The sequence below is a fragment of the Malaclemys terrapin genome, chromosome 1, assembly GCF_027887155.1.
Source record: "Malaclemys terrapin pileata isolate rMalTer1 chromosome 1, rMalTer1.hap1, whole genome shotgun sequence".
Classification (NCBI taxonomy): Eukaryota; Metazoa; Chordata; order Testudines; family Emydidae; genus Malaclemys; species Malaclemys terrapin.
The window spans coordinates 313,476,889-313,496,598 of NC_071505.1; the positions used below are offsets into that span (position 1 = coordinate 313,476,889).

General features: G+C 44.2%; 1 protein-coding gene across 13 annotated transcripts in view; it reads right to left on the reverse strand.

The window, feature by feature from the left end:
• The window catches only part of ZMYM2 (zinc finger MYM-type containing 2), a 180,338-nt gene that overhangs the window by 159,004 nt on the left and 1,624 nt on the right, over positions 1-19,710 (reverse strand). The window lies entirely within an intron of this gene.

Sequence of the window (19,710 nt, forward strand, 5' to 3'; positions counted from 1 at the left end):
AAATTAGAAAAAGCTTCCTAACCATCAGAGGAGTGAAATTCAGGAACAGCCTTCCAAGAAGAGGCATGGGGAGTGAAAAACTTATCTGGCTTCAAGACTGATAAGTTTATGGAGGGAATGGTATGACGAGACTGCCTAAAAATGGCATGGAGCCAATCTGCAACTGCTAGCAGCAAATATCTCCAACGGCCGGTGATGGGATGCTAGATTTGGAGGGCTCCTAGTTACTACAGAGAATTCCTCCCCAGGTGTCTGGATGCTGGGTCTTTCCCACATGTTCAGAGTCTAACTGATCATATTTGGGGTCAGGAAGGAATTTTCCTCTGGGATCAGATTAGCAGAGACCCTGGGGCGGAGGGTGTCTTAGCCTTCTTCTGCAGCATGAAGCGTAGGTCACAGATTTAAACTAGTGTAAAGGGTGGATTCTCTGTAACTTGAAGTCTTTAAATCATGATTTGAGGATTTCAATAACTCAGCCAGAGTTTATGGGTCTATTACAGTAGTGGGGTGGGTGAGGTTCTCTGGCCGGCACTGTGCAGCAGGTCAGACTAAATGATCATGAAGGTCCCTTCTGGGCTTAACATCTATGAGCCTATGTCTGATGCTAAGACCAACAGGAAACTAGCGAAGGAATCTGAAGAGAGGATAGATGTGGCCAGAGTGTCAGGCAAGACAGGTTTTTGCAGCTGCATTCTTTGGTTGGCATGGGCTTGGGTTATGCAACTGAGTCCCCAATTTATAAACTGAAAAATGAAGATTATACAGGTAGGCTTCCAAAAGTACAAAGGAGGGTGTTATTTGAATTTTTTAAACACACAGCAGATATGTATATTTTTAGTTCTCTTAATGCTGGTCTCCAAGTATTCCATGAGGTACAGTAAACTTTATGGCAGTGGTTCTCAAACATTTGTACTGGTGACCCCTTTCACATAACACGCCTCTGAGTGTGACCCCCCCCCCCCTTATAAATTAAAAACAAATACTTTCTATATATTTAACACCATTATAAATGCTGAAGGCAAAGCGGGGTTTGGGGTGGAGGCTGACAGCTCACGACACACACACCCCCCGTAATAACCTCGTGACCCCCTGATGGGTCCCGAGCCCCAGTTTGAGAACCCCTGCTTTATGGCATTTGTATTAATCAGTATCATAAATGTTTAGACTAGAGAGACAACTGATTAGTCTGATCTCCTGCAGAATACTGTCCATAACATTTCACCCATTAATTCCTGCATCAAACTCAAAGTTCCCTTAGAAAGACATTCAAATCTTGTATTACAGATATCAAGTGATGGAGACTCTACCACAACCCTTAGTAAATTCTTCCAATTGTTAAATTACCCTTACAGATTAAAATAAAATTGTGCCTTTTATATAGTTCGTTTTTCTAACCAACTCAAGGCAATGGATTTTGTTATGCCTCTGTGTGCTATATTAGAGCTCTGATAGATATCTTCTCAGGCAGGTACTTGTAGAACTCAAACCTTTCTTAAGCTTTTCTGCAATAAGCTAAATAGATTGATCTTAAGTCTCTCATTGTAAAGCATGTTTTCCAGTCCTCAACTCATTCATCTACCTCTTTTCGGAAGTCTCTCTAATTGTTCAAAAATTGAATGGCATCAAAACTGAATGCAGTATTCCAATACTGCCCTTGCTGCCACAGAGGTAAAATCATCTCCCTGCTTCTGTTCAGTATTTTTGTTTGTTTATACATTTAAGGAATGTGTTGCCTCTTTGGCCTTAGCCACACATTGGGAACTTACATTCAGTTGATTATCCACTATGACTCCTTAAATAATTTACATTCTCAATTTCCAGGGTAATCCCCCCATATTTGGTATATGTGGCCTCTTTGTTCCTAGTTACAGGACCTTACTTTTAAGTCATTGTCTCTCTTTTGTGGTTCTCGGCTTTTCTTTTTCTTTTTTTTTAGGGAAGGAAGGGACAGGAGGTTAAGGGAAGAAATAAGAGCAGATTCTGTTCCTATCAAGTTGTTGATTAAGTACTTCTAAAGAAGTTTTTTGCTTCAAGGGCAGGTCTTGCTAATGGACTGGATGCTACATTGAACACTGTGTCAGAGGGCCCAGATTGTTGCTTATATGGCAGCTACAGATATTATGGATGCTCCAGTGTCATGTAGTAGATTTCATTAGAAAGACGAGAAGAGCTTTAGTTCAGCCTATTCCACTGGCTCTCAGGACTTGTCCAGGTTTCCTTCCTGAAAAATCCTTCCCAGGTCTAAAACAAAACAAAACCCCTTCTTGCAACTTATTTTTCTATGCATCAGATGCAAGTGTAGGCTTGAAAGGATTAGATTTGTCAGTTAATATTCATTTCACCATACACACAAACTGACAAAAAATATTTCCATCAATAATCAGTTTTTGGATATGTAAAGTACGAAAAATGCTGCTTGAGAACTTCAGTTTGATTTAAGGATCTTTACTTTGCATAAACAGCTATCAAGATTATAAAAAAAAAAATACAAATTGAATTCTGCCAAGCTCAGATATAAAAGAGCTCTACCCCATTTATGTATGGGTTGGTTATTTTCATAAGACTGAATCTACTCTAAGAAACCTCATCCTTTGGGAGGGCGTAGTTTTTCCAAAACTGAGTGAGAGGGGAATATACAACTCATCAATTCAACAAATTTCTGGTTACTGCCGAAAAGAGAGTTACCTTTTCCGTAACTGGTGTTCGAGATGTGTTGCTCATGTCCATTCCATATTAGGGGTGTGCGCTCACCACATGCACCAATGCCGGAAGTTTTTCCCTTAGCAGTATCTGTAAGGGACTGGTGCCCTCTAGAGTGGCGCCCACATGGCAAGGAGCACTGTCAGCTCCCCCCACCCTCAGTTATATCTTGCTGGAAACTGTGACAGTGGGGAAGGAGAGCAGGTTATGGAATGGACATGAGCAACACATCTCGAAGAACATCAGTTACGGAAAAGGATAATTGTCTTTTCTTCTTCGAGTGCTTGCTCATGTACATTCCATATAGGTGACTCCCAAGCAGTACCCCTGGAGGTGGATAGGATTTCACAGACATATACATCGTAACACAGCACTGCCGAACCCAGCATCATCTCTGGCCTGCTGAGTAATGGAATGATGCGCCGTGAACATGTGGACAGAGGACCACGTTGCAGCTCTAGAGATGTCCTGGTTAGGGATGTGCGCCAGGAAGGCTGCCGAGGATGCCTGATCTCTAGTCGAGTCGGCTCAGACAATGGGACCCCCGCCAGATTGTAACAGGCTCGTATGCAAGAGGTGATCCAGTTGATAATCTTCTGTGAGGACACCGGAAGGCCCTTCATCCTATCCGCTGTGGCAATGAAGAGCTGAGTCAACTTACGGAAAAGGCTTGGTACGTTCTAGGTAAAAAGCCTGGGCCCTTCGGACGTCCAAGACATGCAGCCACCTCTCCTCACTGGTCTTGTGCGGCTTAGGACAGAACACCAGGAGGAAGATGTCCTGGTTCATATGGCAGGAACACCAGGTGAGGCCTCAGCTGGACCTTGCCTCTGTAGACTACCGTGTCCGACGGGTCTGAGGTCAAGGCTTCAATCTCAGAGATTTGCCTCGCCAATGTCACTGTCACCAGGAAAGCAACCTTCTATGAAAGGTGGGAAAGGGAGCAGGAGCCCAGCGGCTCAAAGGGTGGGCCCATGAGCCTGGAGAGGACCAAGTTAAGATCCCACTGTGGGACAGGGGTCCCTACCTGTGGGAAGAGTCTCTTGAGGCCTCTCAAGAATCTGACCGTCATTTCATGAGAAAAAACAGCATCCGGCCCTGGATCGGTGGGTGAAAAGCAGAGATGGCTGAGAGACTGAATTGGCCTTCAACACTGGTTCTCCACTTGTAAGGTAACTCCCTTCTCTTCACGTGCCAATATATATTTATGCCTGTATCTGTAATTTTTTTCACTCCACGCATCTGAAGAAGTGCGTTTTTTTACCCACGAAAGCTTATGCCCAAATAAATCTGTTAGCCTTTAAGGTGCCACCGGACTCCTCGTTGCTTCTAAGAGAAGAGTATGCCAGGCCCTGGTTCTTCAGATGAAGCAGGTAATCTAAGAGACTGTATGGAAGAGCACGAGGGAGAGATGCCACGCTCAGATGCCCAGCAGGAAAACCTCATCCACTTGGCCAGGTAAGTCAGTCTGGCAGAGGGCTTCCTGCTTCCCAAGAGGACCTGTTGGACCTCATCCAAGCAGGTCCACTCCTCTGGGTTCAGGCACGCAGCATTCATGCCAAGAGTTGGAGGGACAAGGCTGGGGTGTAAGAGCCGACCGTGGTCCTGTGACAGCAGGTCTGTTCGGTTGGGCAGGGGTCAGAGAGGGGCCACTGCCAGGTTCATGAGCGTTCTGAACCAGTGCTGGCGAGGTCACTCCAGGGCGACCAGGATAACCTGCGCCTTGTCTCTCTTGTTCTTTGCTAGGACCCTGCTGATGAGAGAAATTGGAGGGAACACCTACATCAGGTTCTCTGACCACGGCAGGAGGAAAGCATCAGAGAGGGAGTCCTTGCCCAGGCCCTGTTGCGAACAAAACCAGTGGCATTTCCCGTTTAGCCTGGTGGTGAACAGGTCCACATGGGGAGTTCCCCACCTCTGGAAGATCACCCGGATGTAGCCTGCATGGAGTGACCACTCGTGATGAGAGGAGAAGTCCCTGCTGAGGTGATCCACTAGCATGTTCTTGACTCCAGGGAGGTGACAAGCTTCCAGATAGATTTTGTGGCTGATGCAGAAGTCCCAGAGACAGAGTGCCTCTTGCAGAGAGTCAACGAACATGCTCCCCCTTGCCTGTTGATGTAGAACATACAGGCCATGTTGTCCATCAGGACTCTCACCACCTTGCTCAACAGGTGAGGTAGGAAGACACTGCATGCAAGCGGATCGCCCTGAGTTCTTTACATTTATGTGTATCATCATCTCCTCTGGGGACCACATACTCTGGGTCTGGAAGTCGCCAAGGTGCGCACCCCAGCCAAAATCCAAGGCGTCCGATAACTTGAGGGAGTGATAGGGGGTGTAGAACGGAACCCCCTCTAGGACCGTCATGCGATCGGTCCACCATCACAGTGAGGCGAATACCATCGGGGGAATGGTAACTACCTTGTCCAGGTGATCTCTGGACTGGGAATAGACCGTCGCCAGCCATTGCTGCAGGAGCTGCATCCAGAGTCTGGCATGGTGGACAACATATGTGCACGCTGCCATGTGACCCAGCAGGCGCAGAAAGACCCTGGCCATAGTCAGGGGGAATGCGGAGACTTCCATGATGAGGTCTGTCAATGTCTGGAACCTTTCTAGCAGCAGGAACACTCTGGTGCAGGTCGAGTCGAGCATCGCTCCAATGAACTCTATCCTTTGCACCGGAACTCACGTAGACTTTTTGTCATTCACCAGTAGGCCCAGGGAGCAACACATGGCTTCCAGCACCACGGCATCCTCTTGGACCTGAGACCGGGAGTTGCCCTTGACTAGCCAGTTGTCAAGGTACAGTAGATCTGGATGACCTGATGCCTGAGGTAGGGAGCCACCACCAAAGTGCACTGGGTAAACACTCTGGGTGCTGTCACCAGACTGAATGGGAGGACCACAAACTGGTAGTGGTGGGGGCCCATCATAAACCGGAGAAAGCGTTTGTGACCTTGAAAGATCGCTATGTGGAAGTATGCGTCCTTCACGTCGAGGGCGGCATACCAGTCTCCCGGATCCAGGGAGTGGATGATAGAAGCCAGGGAGACCAAATGGAACTTTAGCTTCTTTAGATACTTGTTGAGATCCCTCAGGTCCAGGATGGGCCGCAGACTGCCCCTGGGATTAAGAAGTACCATAAATAGAACCCCTTGTTCCTGTACTCAAGAGGAACTTCTTCCACAGCACCCAACTGCAGCAACCCCTTTACCATCTGCGCGAGGAGGCTCCTGTGAGAAGGGTCCCTGAAGAGGGACAGGGAAGGGCAGTTGGGAGGGGGGTAGAAATAAACTGTAGGGTATAACATTCCTCCACAATATTGAGGACCCAGCCATCTGACGTTATAGCGGTCCATGTGGGGAGGAAAAAAGAAAGGCAATTGGAAAACAGCAGGATAAATGGATCCAGGATATAGTCTTCTAGGTTGCCCTCGAGCGCACCCTCAAAACACTCGCTTGTCCCCCTGCTTATTGCAGGTCGAGCCCGACTGGGAAGAGGGGGGAGTTGGGTGGCTCGGGCGGCACTTGTAGCCCCTACTCTTCTTATGAGAGGGGGCTCCTAGCAGGGTTGACTCTCTTGGCCCTGAGATTGCTGCAGTTTGAACTGCTTACGTGCTGGACCGGTAACGTACAGCCCTGAGTTTTCAGGATAGTGCAGGAGTCCTTTAGGCCACGCAATTTACTGTCCATCTGCTCTGCAAACAGGGCTGGGCTGTCGAAGGGGAGGTCCTGCATTGATTGCCGAGTCTCCATTAACAGATCCAAGAAGAGCAGCCCGGCCGCCCTTCACATGGAGATGACCCAAGCCATGGAGCGAGCTGCGGAATCTGCTGCGTCCAAGGCTGCTTGGAAGGCCACTCCTCTTCAAGGATCGCCCAGAATTCCTTCCGGAACCCTTGGAGCAGCAAGACCTTGAATTTGGCCACAGACTGCCACATATTGTAGTCATAGCAGCCAAAGAGGGCTTGGTGGTTGGCCACTCTCAACTGAAGGCTAGAAGACTTAAATTTTTCACCCAAACAGATCTAGTCTCTTTGAGTCTTTATTCTTGGGCATAGCCCCAGGTTGATCCTGCCTCTCCCTCTATGAGGGAGTTTGGGGCTGGGTGAGTATAGAGATACTCATTGCCTTTAGCTGGCAGAAAATATTTGTGCTGAGCCCTTTTTGATGTAAGTGGCAGGGAAGAGGGGGTTTGTCATAGGGTATTAATTATTTTCAATACCCCCTCATGTAGGGGTAAAGCCACTCTTGCGGGTGCCATTGAGCAAAGTATGTCGAACAGTGAGTCCGATGGCTCCTCAAGTTCCTCTGCCTGGAACCCCAAGTTAGAGGTGACCCTCTTCAAAGGCTCCTGATGAGCCTTGGTGTCATCTTGCGGAACTGGGTGAGGACGATGCTTCATCTGGCGATGATGAGGACGAAGCCAGTGCCGAGGGATCCACCACATCCCCGAGTGGTCCAACTGGCTGCTCCCCTAGGTCCTCATGGACCTGGGGAGGTGGGGGGGGGGGTCTTTCCCTGTGGGGCCTCCACCTCCGGAAGAGGGCAGGATGCTGCAGCCGATGGCCTGAAGCCCCCGCCACTGATTGGGCCGCTTGAAAGGCTGGGTGAATCCCCATTGATTCCAGGGGTACCAAGCTACCAGCCATTGGCCCGGAGGCCACAGGGTCAGTTGCGGTGCCAACGAGATTAACGGTACTACTGGTATCAAGCCCTCTCCTGCTACCAGGGACTCCTGATTAGCACCAATCTTAAGCGAAGCAGACGCTGTGGAGTGACCATGACCAGCTGGCCCAGTGGCCCTCCTCCCCACAGTGCCAGCCACTATGCCTCAACACCGACTTGTCCGATCAGGATGAGTTCCTCCTATGGGACCCCAGGAATCTTTGACGTTCAGCGGATCTGCATTGGTAGACTAGCGATCTACGCCTCACACTGCTTGACCTGTACCAGGAGTACAGAGCAGGCCGGTCGTCGGTAGAATCTCCCCGATCGAGGGGATTCGCATCTCAGCAGCAGGCACCAGTGGCCAGGTGACTAGTGACCACGTTCAGCCCATCAGTCACAGGACTGGTGCCGAGGCATTGGAGACATGATAGGTCAGCCTTGACGCTCATGCCGGGGGACACATGCCTCCGCAGGTCTGCGCCAGGTTACCGGCGAGCCACGCCTCGAATCCTGCTGTCAGTGCCCAAGGTCTGGAGACCGAAGAGGGCTTCTTTGAACCTGCCTCCCAAAGTCCGAGGCATGACGGCTCTCCGGTCAGGATGTCCCCTGCGCTGGGGAGCGGCGCTGCTGAGGCAGGGACACTCGAAACAGTCCTACGGTCGGTTTGGGTACCACCAGAGCCAGTGTGGGCGGCACCGATAGCATCAGGATCTCCTGCACTGCCTGCAGAGCCTCAGGCATCGATGGTACTTCAAGTTGACAGACGACCTCGTCACTCTCCAGTGTGTCAGGCATAGTACGGGAGGGGCTCAACCGCCTGACATGCATTGGGGCCCGACTCCCTGACGGAGATATTGAGCCGCCTAGTGCAGGTTTGGCTCTCCTCCGGCCCTCTCCTTTCCCTTACAGGAAGTGGAGATCTTCCCCTCGCGGACCTCTTGGGCTTCTTGGCTGGGGAGGGGGAATCAATGCCGGCTTGTAGACGGCACTGGCAGGGCGCTCTGTACCGATGCTACAGTGCTCGGGGCTGAGTCGGACCTCTGCTCCAGTGCCGGGGTCAGCGCCAACTCCATCAGGAGTGCCCAGAGACCGATGTCTCTCCCCTTTTTCGTTCTGGGTTTGAACAACTTACAGATGTGACACTTGTCGCTTATCTGTCCTCCCTTCAACCGCTGATGTGCGGGTTGCTGATGGGCTTGGGCCGCTTACAACGATTGCATAGTTTATAACCTGGGGACTGGGGCATGCCCCGTCTGAGTCCCATCCGGGACCAACTAACTAGAACAAACGATAAGGGTAAAACTAAACTAAATACAACTATTTTACAAGAAACATTCGTGAGACACTGAACTAAGCAAAAGCTAGCCGAAGCAGCAGAAGTTCCAGCACTGTCACCGGCAGCAAGAAGGAACTGAGGGTGGGGGGGAGCTGGTGGTGCCCCTTATACCATACCAAACAGCTCAAAATCGGGACGTCTAGTCACTCTAACTGCTCAAGACCTGAATGCTTGTATAAGAGGAACTCTTTGAGTTGGCTTCTTAGATACCTTCATGCTGTTTCACATCTGATACTTCTTGATAAAACATAGGAGCCTTGTCTGATAACAAGCTTATTCAAAGTGATACAAGCTACAAAAGTGAGATCTTGGAAGAGTGCTGCCATTTTCATAATGTAATAAAAATACTGTAATGATAAATAATTAATAAATAAAATAGTGTGTAATAAGCATGTAATAAAAACAAATTTTATATTTGCAAGATCACTGCTTTTATAATTTATTCTCAGGTAAAGGAGAAAATCCCTGGAAATACTCTTTTTTAGGAGGGGGTTTGCGAGACTTGACATTTTGGTGAAAGGAGTTCACAGGTTGTTAAAGTTTGGGTACCACTGTGCTAAGGGATAAACTTCCGGCACCGGTGCATGTGGCGAGCACACACACCTAATATGGAATGAACATGAGCAAGCACTCTAAGAACCCTCCATTCTTTTAACCTAAATTAAAAAAAAAAAAAAAAGTCTTATATTTATGGTGAGGCCTATATAAAAGCCTGTCCACCTGATGTGAAATGGTACATATCACTACTAACTAGAGTATTAGTCTTAGCATAAAGTGGACAGATTAATATCCTACTTTTAACTTTTAATTGAAAATATTTAATCTGAGATCAAAGATTATACAGAATGTTTTACAGAAAAATAGGCCTATTCCCCAGCACCACCAAAAAACAGATCTAACTGATAGTGGTTCTTTACCAATACATTACAGTTTTTAATTAAATTATCATCATTGTAGCCCCTTGAAGCCGTAGTCATTGACTAGTATTGGTCAGCATGACAGGCAACTAACTGTCTCAGCCCAGCAGCCTCAATATTGTCAAGTTTTCGATAGGCATCAAGGCAAAGGAGAATTTTTAAGGAAGATCATGAGATAGCTTTACAGATGTCTGCAGGGAGCCTCTCCCGGTAGAAAGCAAGAAGACATTTGTTAGAAAAATGTAATAAGTGGGCAATGGAGGTTCCCATCATGGTCCGAGGAGAGGCAGGAGTGAACATCTCAATAGTGAATGAAATGACAGGCAGGATGGGGATTGGCCATGCAAATGAAGACAAGCAGTTTATGTCTGATTAGGTTGAGAAGGAGGAACCAGTAGAGGGATGCAAACAGAGGGGTGACATGATCAAAGTGATGGGCTAAGAAAACAATACATGCATTCCAAATGGATATGAGCAAGGCAAGACTGCATTTGTCAAGGCCAGAGATAAAGATGTTGCAGTAATAATGATGTAAGGTGATGAGAGCCTGCATAAGAGCCTGAATAAGAAAGGCCGTATCTTAGAGCTGTTATGCAGAAAACCTGAAAGATTTAGATATAGCCAGGTTGTGAGAAGCTAGAAAGAACTCCAAGTCAAAGATGTCACTGAGCTCATGGGCCTGAGCTGCAGGAAGGATAGTGGTGTTGGCCAAAATGATCAAGAAAGGAGGTATTGGAGAGAGTTTTGGGGGGAGGGGAGGGGGGGAGAGAGATTAAGGACTCTGCATTAGCCACACTAAGCTTGAGCTGACAATAAGGAGATCTCAGAGACAGAGATTTTAGTTGAGGAAAAAAGGAGATGGGTCTGGGGTAGAGAAAGATCTACATATTATCAGTATAGAGATGGTAGTTGAATTCGTATTTATAGATGAGATTACCTAGAGATAAGGTGTATAGGAAGAAGAGGACCAAGGGCAGACCCCAAAAGAACAGCACCCCCTCCCCCAGTTGGAAGTGGAGCTAGAGAGATGAGGAGGATCCTTAAAAGGACATGCTGAAGGAGTGATTTAAAAAAGGCAGGACGAGAACCAGGAGAGGACAGTCATGGAAGCCAAGGAAGACCAAGAAGTGCACAGACAACTGTGTCGAAGATGACTGCAGATGGGAATACTGATTCTCAGATTTGGCTAGGTAGAAATCATTAGAGAGCAAGTTTTGTGGCGTGCAAGGGGCAGAAACCAGAATGGAGAGCATCAAGGGATCTCCAGACAGTGACTGTAAAAAGCACAGTCAATGAGCTTAGAGATGGAAGGGAGAAAGGGCAGTAGTTGAAGGTACAAGTGGAGTCAAAGAAACATTCTTTTTAAGATGGGAGAGACAAGCGTATGCTTGCAATTGTGGGGAGGAGGGCCTATGGAGTCAGAGGAAAGAGAGCAAGAATATTTTGTAATATTTTCAACAACAGAGTTAATAAAAAAAGAAAAGTGGCTCCACATTGTCAGGGCATAGTGACTGTGAGCCCTAAAAAGGGCCCAATACAAAAAATTCTGAGCACCTGCTCTTTTTCTATAGCCCCTTTAAGGTCTCTCAACTTGGTCATCCAAAAAATCAGGAGTCACTTGACTGCTAACACTGGAGTTTCTGTGGGAGTTTGGCCTGAGAGGACAGTGATGACTTTGTGTTCTGAAGGCCCAGTGATTTCTTACAGGTGTGTGGCTTGGTTCAGTGCTTGCTAAAATCCTTTAATGAGGAGGTGGTGCTGTGGAAGTTCCATCCCCCCTTACATTTTTGTTTCTTGTTTTTCTGTATAGGATCTAGGAAGAGAAGTCAACAATGGCTACTGAACCAGCATTAGAAGTGACCCAAAGAGGAGAGGAGATGCAGAAGCTGCATGATGTATTTCATCCTTGAGGGGTATCTGATGGAAGATTATTCTCAACTGATGCATTCAACTTTGGATATCTGGGGTATTAACCTTCTGGGATCAAGGCTGGCATGACTGGAAAAAAAAAAAAAGCTTTAAAACTATGAGATATGGAGAGTAGGTTGGAGAGACTCGTGAAATCTCCATGCCTGGCTTCAAAACAGGAGAGGGGGAAAAATCATCTAAATGAAGATATAGTGATGTTCCGTTATCCTTTACGAGATAAGATTATGGACAGCCAGAAGAAAGAAAGTGAAATATTGATTGCAGTAGTAGTCAGGTAAGAGTTATTCTTAGTGAAAGGGCTATATCTAATCTGACTAAAAAACTGGACAAGGTCCAAGGGAAACAACTGAAATGCTTGTACATGAATGCAAGGAATATGGGCAATAAAATGGAGGAACTGGGACTACTGGTGCAGGAGATCAAGCCAGACATAGGAATTACAGAAACATGGCGGAATAGCACTCATGACTGGAATTCAGGTATCAAAGGGCATGTGCTGTTTAGGAGAGAGAAAAAGGTAAAAGGTGGTGGGGTCTGTTCAGGTCAAAATCACTTTAGGGATGGATTGTAAAAGAAGTTCTATTTGAATAGCATTAGTGGTCTACTATGGACCCGTAGGGTCAGATGTGGATATGGATATCGACCTCTAATATTATTAGAGAGAGAAATACTTCTGGGAATTGTGCATAATGAGTGACTAACTTCCCAGATATAAATTGGAGAATAAATTATACTAATACTGGAAGGGCCCAGATATTCCTGGATGTGATAGATGACAGTTTTCTTCATCAAATTGTCCCTGTACCAGCAAGAGGTGATGCAATTTTACACTTTGTTTTGGTAAGCAGTGAGGACAGCATAGAAGAGCTGGGTGTAGGATAACCTTGGATTGAGTGATCACAAGTTGATTCAGTTTTAAAAAATTGGAAGGATAATCAAAACCAGGTCATCAACTGATTTTTTTTATTTCAAAAGACCAGACTGAGAAATTAAGGGAATTAATTACAGAAGTTAACTGGACTGAAGAGGTCAAGGACTTAAAAGTGGAGTAGGCTTGGAATTTTTTCACACCAACCATACAAAAACTATCAAATTTGCATACCAATCAAGGGAAGGGTTAGGGGAGGCTTGTAAAGAACGGCTTCACCTCCAGACCCAGCTAGATGAATAACCAGCTCAAAAAGGCTATTAGGAGTAAGTAGAGAGCATATAGGGAATGGGAAAAGGGGTTGATCAGCAAAGAAAGCTACACTGTGGAGGTTAGAAAATGTAGGAATAATGTGAGAACAGCTAACAGTCAAGCTAAATTAGCTCTTGCCAAGAAAATTAACATGAGGGTTTTTAGTTATATAAATAAAAAGAGGATAAGGAAGGATGAGGTTGGGCCACAATGCAGTGTGAGAGGGAAGAAGATTAAAAATAATCTAGGTATGGCCCAAAAGCTAAATGAGTACTTTGCCTTGATTTTCAGTTAAGAATGATAATGTGGAGCACATGCATGAAGGCAGTACAGCTAATAGAAATGAGTGTCTAGATATGGAAATTATCACATTTAAGGTGGAAGAAAAGCTTTAGAAGCTTGATGTGCTCAAATTGGGAGGACCAGATAATTTCCATCCCAGAATCCTGAAAGAACAGGCATACGAGATTGCTACTCCTGTATCAAGGATTTTTAATAAATTGCTATTCAGTGGAAGTACCATATGCTGGAAAATAGCAAACATCATACCGATGTTCAAAAAAGGGGAAAAAGTGATTCAGGCAGTTTCAGACCTGTTAGTCTGACCACCATAGTATGTGAGGCTTTAAAACTGTGAAGGAAAGAATAATTAAATTCATGGAAGGAAATGGATCTAATGAACATGAGTTTACCACCAAAGGTAGATCATGCCAGACTAACCAGATTTCCTTCTTTAAGAAAATAATTTTTTTTTATAGATAAGGGAAGCGCATTAGATTTAATATACTTGGACTTCAGTAAAGCTTTTCACATGCTATCACTGTGAAATTATTAGCTAAATTAGGGTAGATGGGGATCAGTACAAAAATTGTAAGGCAGATAAGGAACTGACTAAAGAGGAGAAGGCAAAGGGTTGTGCTGAAAGATGAATTACTAGACTGGATGGAGGTTACTAGTGGAGTTCCTTAAGCATTGGTCTTGGAACTAATCTTATTCAATTTTTTTATAAATGACCCTGGCACAAGAAGTAGGCATGTGCTAATGAAATTTGCTGATAACACAAAGTAGGGAGGCATCATCAATATAAAGGAGGATCAGAATGTTATACAGGAAGATCTGAATGACCTTGAAGACTGAAGTGACAGAAATGGAATGAAATTCAATAGCACAAAGTGCAAGATCATGCACTTAGAACCTAATAAGAATTTCTGCTACAAGCTGGGGGCTTATCATCTGGAAGTGACAGAGGATGAGAGAAACCAGAGTGTGTGGGTTGATCAGAGTATGATTATGAGCCACCATTGTGATGCAGTTGCAAAAGAGGCAAAGGTGATCCTAGGATGCAGTAGACGAGGCATTTCAAGTAGAGATAAAGTAGTATTAATGCAATTGTACAATGCATCATAAGACCTCATCTGGAATACTGTATACAATTATGGTCACCCATGTTCAAGAAAGATTAATTCAAACTGGAACAGATATAGAGAACTACTAGAATCATCAGGGGAATGGAGGGCCTATTTTATGAGAGAATGGAACAGCTTGGCCTAGCAAAAAAGAAGGCAGAGAGGCGATATGATTACTCTCTATAAATACATCAGGGGATAAATACCAGGGAGGGTGAAGACCTATTTAAGCTTAAGGACAGTACTGACACAAGAACAAATGGATACAAGTGTCCATGAACAAATTCAGGCTGGAAATTAGAAGACAGTTTCTAGTCATCAAAGGAGTGAGATTCTGGAACAGCCAGCCTCCCAATAGGAGCTGTGGGGGGTAAACAACTTTTTAAGAGAGCTGGACATATGTATAGGAGTGATTATATGATGGGGTTGCTTGTGATAAAAGGCATAACCTAGCAGCCCTGGGCCTCACTTCAAGTTTATGTCTTACATTCCTAAAACCTCATGCTTCAGGATCTCAGCAGGCCAGCTGCAGAGGTCAGGAAGGGATAGCCTGCAAAACACACACACAGGCACCCCTATGTATTCTCGGGGGTGGGGAGGGCTTTTTTTGTCTCCTTCCTCTGAAGCATCACGGATGGCCACAGCTGGAGCTCGGACATTGGGCAGGGTGTGCCAGGGCTCAGAAGTGGCACGGAGCATTCTCTCTCAGGTACTTGGCTCTTGCTCACATGCTCACGGTCTAGCTGACTGCCATATGTAGGGTCGGGAAGAAAAATTGCCCCAGGTCAGACTGGCAGTGAACTGGATTATGATCACCTTCCTCTGCAGTGCATGGATCGTGATCACTTGCCAGGATTACCTGGGTATATCTAACAATTTCCCTGCCGTTGCAGGGGCCTCAGGCACTGGAGTACCTTGGGCCCCGCTATTCTCTGCCTGTGACACATAAGTCTAGTCTTTGTGAGCTGTAATACTTTGATCTAATTTAAGCAGTTGCTGAGTGGTGCTGTTGGCCTGTGATATACAGGTCAAACTAGATGATCTGTTGGTCCTTTCTGGCCTTAAACGCTATGAAAATTGATCCTGAACTGAGGTAAAAGATATGTGAAGTTATCATAGTAAGTTTTTAATAGGCATATATATAGCATTCATTACCTTGGTGGCAATGTACACCCAAATTATACAAATCAAAGAAATCCTTCCCAGCATGCAACTCCAGCTTGCCCTTTTCTTTTTTTTTTTAAGTGGAAGGGGAAGGAGGGAGAGAAGAGAGATGGCAGATGGTTCAATTTATGCCTCAGTATGCTGTTGCAACTGTAATTATAACTATCAACTTTCCCCCATCCTTTCTACTCTGCCACAATTATGCCAACCTCAAATGCCAGTTTGACCTCTTCTGACATCTATCTTCATGCTTTCCACTATGATGCCTCATGCAGATAGAATGCCCTCCCTAAACTAATGTAAGGCCACTACCCTCTTCTAATGACCTCCTTCTGGTCCAACTAGTGACAACTAAGTCAGGTGGGAACAGAGCAGAAGGACAATACTTTTAAGTGATTTGGTATTGTTAAAATGTGCACATAGCTAATTCACATAATATCCAAGACTGGGGAAGGAAAAAAGGGGGTAACACTCGTTTTTCCACATTTATTTGTCACTTCTCATGCTAATGAAAAAGATAAATTCTTTGTGGCAGGGACCATGTCTTTCTAGATATCTGTATTGCACCTGTCACACTACGGGGCTCCAATCCGGATTAGCACCTTTGGTGCAAATCACAATACAAATAAAATTCTTCCAGGTAACCCAACAATAAAGCTTTTTCAGCAAGGACAAAAATTAAGGAGTGCTACATTTATTTAAATGAACAAATATAGTATTCCATGTATGTAGTTTCTTGCAATAAATCAGTCTGTGAAAATATTTTAAGCATTCTATGAAGAGGCAATACATTTAAATGCTGAATGTTCTAGAGATCTAAAACAGTGCACACCTGAAGTGCAATAGCAAAATAAGATTTAAAGTTAAGTTACTGAAAATCTTGAATGTAAATTTTGAAGTGAGACTACCACCCAAAGCATGAGATCATCATTAAATAATCAGTGTGACAGGGTGCAGGATGGGGACAGAAGGGAGTTTAACCATTTAAAAACACACACGCTTTGGAACTATCACCCACACAAGATTTTACTTCAAATGGGTTTTAGTGTCAAGTCTATACAGATTATGCATCAATCTGAAAATGCTCATTTGAGTACAGAGTTGAATGACCTTGATTCATTTTGGATATGTTGAATTAGTAAGACTTTCACAGCCTAAATTATAAACATTAACAGAAATAACTTTGTAAACATTTCCCAGTTAAAATAATTTGAACAAACCCCAATACAAGTTAGGCTGTCAACAAGAGCCCCAAATTATACACCCGGCAGAAAGCAGCCTGGTTGTTTCATGACCACAGAAACTGCCATATCAGATAAGAACAGTGATTCACCTAAACCACTATCGTGTCCATGACCAGTACCAAATGCTTCAGAGGAAGATTCAAGAAACCCTGTAGTGGACAATTATGAAATAATGGTCTCTCATAAAACAATCACTAACTGACAAGGGTTAAGTCCTGAAGCATTAAGTTTTTATCCTGTCTTTAAAAAAAAAATTAATCCTAACATGTAACTTGATATATTCCTATAAAGCTCTTGGACTAAATGATATCTAGTGGCACTGAGTTTCACAGATTAGTTAAGTTTTGTCTTGTAACCGATCACTTCCAGAAACTGGAAGAGGCCTTAAACTGCAAAAAATCACTATTTAAGTACATGCAAGTTGAGTTTAATCAATATATCAAGATACCAAGTGAAAAGGGACATAAAAATTAACTATACACCATAGGTGTCTTTTTACTCCTAATCCATTTCTTAACTTCTTTCATTTGAAAGATTTCTCCTAATAGTATTAGAACTCAAGTGACTAGGAAATAAGCTTCGGTCCTGCACAAAGAGCACAAAGGACAAGAAACCAACAATACAGAAGGACGTACTAATTTCTACTTTCACCAACCTTTGTAACTAGCAGGCAGCCTACAAGCAGTAAGGAACAGAGTTCAAAGAGAACTTCTCCCATCCATACGAAAGCTACTAAGTCACAGGCTCCAGGAAGGCAACATGACTAAGGCCATGTCTACACTTACAAGCTTACAATGGCACAGCAATACAGCTGTGCTGCTGTAAGAGCACTCATGTAGTCACATTATGCCAACAGGAGAGTTCTCTGCCATAGACATAATAAAACCAGCTCAATGAGCGGCGGTAACTATGTCGGCAGGAGAGTGTCTCCAACCAACAGAGCGCTGTGCACGTAAGTGCTTATGCCAGCAAAACTTAATGTAGCTCAGGGTGATGTTTTTTCACACTCCTGAGCAACAAAAGTTTTGCTGACACAAGTGCTAGTGTAGACATAACCTAAATCACGGAGGCAAAAATTTGGCTTTAATAATAAAACAAGTTGCAGTGAACTGTTTTTGACAGGAAACAAAACTGAACTCTGCTAGCCAAGAAGACACTAAAACACACACAGTTATAAGGTCTACATTAAACAGGTTTTTATCCAGCTCCCTGGACGAGACAAGTTCTCTCCCCAAAAGGTTTGATCCAACTAGGCTGCCTGCACCACAACCCTTCATCATTCTAGGGTACTTTAGATAGAATTCATTGCCATTTGAGGAAAATGGGCCTTTTGGAAGAAAATCTAACATAAAAGACCTACTCTGCACAAGTGTAGAAGATTTTGTAGCATTTTTCATTAGTCGCAGTACTGGCTCTAATGTCCTTGATCAAATTTCCCATTCCCCCTATTATCCAGGGTGTCTGTTTGGTTGCCATCCACCATAAAAGATGTAAGATAGATTTCAGTAGTTCTCTGTACAATACATAAAGTTTTGGGGACGAAAGATGCCACAGCAATGTAAAAATGTTAGTGCTGGACAAGGCACAACAAATAGCCAAGACCGAGTCAACAAAATCTACTAAAAGAGTTGGAAAATAAATCAACTGAGACCTTGGTCCCACATGCCTTCACGTGTGTTTTGCACATGCTCAATTCATAGAAGATACAGAATTTCACATTCACTTTGCTTTTATATACTTGTCAAAACAATCCCTCCCAACATTTTATTCCAAAGAAAAAGCAACAGTAGACTGGAACAAAAGATTTAGGATCAATGAAGAATTAAGAGTGACTTAGTTTATTAATATGGTTAAACAGAGGCTTTATAAAAAGGGATTTGCTCTATACATCTGCCTTTAGAACACTATGATGGTTCAATATGTTTGGTTCTTATCTATACTTTTATACAGAAAGAGTATTGCATAAAGCTATTCTTGTCTTCTAGCAGGCAGCCATGCAAGACTGTCATGAAAATGTACTAGTCCAGGCACAATAATATACTTGCCTTCCCTTTGCCATTGTGATAGTGGTAGTGATGATTATGATGATAAATCAACCTAATTATATTTACTCACTCATCCTAAAAAAGGTTACTTGCCCTGAGTGAGAAGGCTAGTAGAATTTTGCAATGCTGACATAAGCTGTTACTCAGAACTTAGATATTACAGCAATATGTACAATAGTTATTACATTGGAATATATAAAGAGCTGAGGCTGGAAGGTAGCCTTATACCACAGGCAGAATAGAAACCTAAAAATTAAAAATAAGGTACTGCAGCAAATCAGAGATTATATTAGAACAAGCTCTTTAATAGTTAGAGGCTGTGTGAGTTCTAATGGTCAGTGTTACTGCTCATTTTAGAATTTCAGAATAAATCCAAACATGAATGCCAGAGAATTAGAGCTGTGGATTTATTTAGGGAGCCACCTAGTCTCTGTATCTATGTACATAATAAGAAGTGCAATGTAAAGTTATTGCCCAATGCTACTGGAAAAGAACTTTCTTTTTTACTTTCTTTGACTATCCTCTGTAATATTAAGATATCAAACAAGATGTAAATGTTTAGGAATATTTTCAGATTTGGAATCCTTCTACACAAAATCGAATTTACTGCCCAAAGTATGTACTGACTTCTTGTTTTGTTCTGCCTCCAGCACGTTTGTTAACGAGATATTTCAGTGCAATCAATAGATCATTGCAGCGGCCTCTAGTGGGAAAACCCTGCAACACCGACAGCATCCAGTCTCGTGAGCTCTCAAAATACATTGTGGCTATAGATACTAATACTTTCGCCTTCACTGCGCTACTTTGTAATTTTGGGATTCGTGATTCCACAGGGCGCAGAAAGAACATTACTAAAAAGGTGCAAACCTGCGACAAGTTACACCCAGAACCTACGTGAAAAGGGATCAATAGTCGTCTCTCCTTATGTGAGCTAACACCTAACAGAGAACACAATCTGCTTCGAAAATCCCATACCGATAAGACACTGAAACGGATCAGTGACAAGGTGTGGGTTTCTCAGGTGACCTCAGCGGTTTGGGGGAAAGAGCAAGACAGATGGTTGCTTAACACGGGAACCTTGCTGTGACACGTGAAACCCCAATGGCACCCGAC